The sequence below is a fragment of the Choristoneura fumiferana genome, chromosome 3 (genome assembly GCF_025370935.1).
Source record: "Choristoneura fumiferana chromosome 3, NRCan_CFum_1, whole genome shotgun sequence".
In the NCBI taxonomy this organism is placed as follows: domain Eukaryota; kingdom Metazoa; phylum Arthropoda; class Insecta; order Lepidoptera; family Tortricidae; genus Choristoneura; species Choristoneura fumiferana.
The window spans coordinates 2,923,451-2,925,633 of record NC_133474.1 but is presented as its reverse complement, the minus strand read 5'-3'; positions in this window follow the sequence as shown (position 1 = coordinate 2,925,633).

The window sequence follows — 2,183 nt, the reverse complement described above, 5'->3', positions numbered from 1 at the left end:
GTGGGTTCAAACCCCGGCCCGCCCCTCTGAGTTTTTCGGAATTCAGGTGCGAAATGACATGAAATTTACCACGAGCTTTACGGTGAAGGAAACATCGTGAGGAAACCTGCACACACCTGTGAAGTAATTCAAAGGTATGTGTGAAGTTCCCAATCCGTACTGGGCCATTCTGAGAGGAGGCCTGTGCCCAGCAATAGGCTGGGATGATGATGCTTGCTTATTCCCTACTGCATTCTATCGTCCAGTAGTTAACTTAGGTCTCCAATATTTACCCCGCTCGTCTTCTCTCGCTTCGCCCTGCGTTCAGCAATGCACGGTAGTGATAGCATTTAGGCTATGCCTAGAGCCTAAATATAGCCGACAGTCGATATGTCACACCGCGTTACGGAAAACGGGAAATTACTCATGCATTTTCATGGTTTTACGTGGACGATGTGTTTTTATATGATTTTTGTGAGTCCGTGTCAAGGCGGCTCAGGCGAGCGTAGCGGCAATGACACTAACAGCTAGTAACATTTTATACAAGTCCCTTTCGCCATTTGCGAGCGAATTGAAAGCGTAGCGAACGCGTGACGATTTCGCCGCGAGCGCGAAACGATTTCGCCCCGAGCGCGCTACGATTTCGTTGCGAGTAAACAGTCGCCGAAATCCGCAAACCGCTAGTGTGTAAGCTTTCATGCTAATGTGAGATATATCTTGCGAGTTTCTTGACATTACGGGGCTGTGCTGCTATGAATTTATCAGTGATCAATCTTTGACATCAGTGTATCAGAACTATATTCTTTGATAATTATTATCGTCTAGATTATTTGGACATCCAGGCTTAAGACGGCTGGTGATAGAGTAGCTCTCAAGCAATAGCAATTGCAATTGAGTTATAGAGAGAGCTGTGCTTGGAGTTTCTTTGCGCGATAGAATCCGGAATACGGAAATTCGTCAAAGAACTAAAGTCACCGACACAGCTGGAAAAATAAGCAAGTTGAAGTGGCAATGGGCGGGTCACATCGCTCGAAGAACAAATATCCGTTGGGGGAGAAAAGTTCTCGAGTGGCGACCACGAACGAAGACGAAGCGTTAACAGGCCTCCCACCAGGTGGACTTATTTATAAATGTTCTTATGTCATAGAAGTTCGTATGTTACAGAAGATCAAATTTGCTAAATCTGATAATGAAGCGAATGAAGCGGCAATATCGTCCCTCTTAGTTTCATTGTCCATACTTTGTATTAATAAAGATATTTTAGACCCAGTTCAATAGCCCCTGAGATTACACTCTATAATATTTACTTATTCTAATACTGAAGAGCTTTTAGACTTATAAAATTAATAGGATTCAACATCGGAAGACGTCCATTGTTGAACAAAGGAAGCCCCTTAGAATGCCACAATGAAAGACAACTCGTCAATACGTATGCACTGGTTGCCCGCAACTCTTACGATGTCGCAGTCCACCTAGTAAAAGAATAGCACTTCTTAATAGGATTACATTGGAAATATGACTTTCATTTTTTTCCATTACGAACGAATGCTCGTGGCGATAAGCTGCTTAAAAACTTTGCGAAGTATAAAAGAAACAAAAATGCTCAAAATGAACTGAAAGTTTCTCCATCATTATCATCATCGACTAAATGGCGTCCACTGCTGGGCATAGACCCCATTTCCCAAGAAACGCTACAATGACCTACATAGGTACGATATTTTCCCGGACATCAACCCATCTTGTGGGTACCCACTCTTCATCTTACGGTATTTAGCCGTCATCTAAGATACATTGGCAACAACGGCCATCAATTTTCTTTTACATAAAACTGACCGTGACTGACCCCTATGTCACTTGATGCTAAGTCCAAACTGAACTGAACTGGTTAGACCAAAGTGCCCCACCCAATGCCACTTATTGTCCCAAACATATGTATGTATGTAAACTCTATTGTAGAAAAGATAAGAAACAAAAATACAATATTATTAAATTACTAAATGAATAGACATATTATCATTAGTATTTTTTTTTGTTGTACTATTAAACTTAGGCAATTCATCAAAGTATTTATGTGGAGGATCAAAGTCTCTCAAAGATCAATGGAGCGGACTATGTTCGAAGTTTCTCTGCGAGGTCGAATCAGAAATAAAGAAATCCGTAGAAGGAGCAATGTTTCTTCGTACTTAAATGTAAATGCAACTATA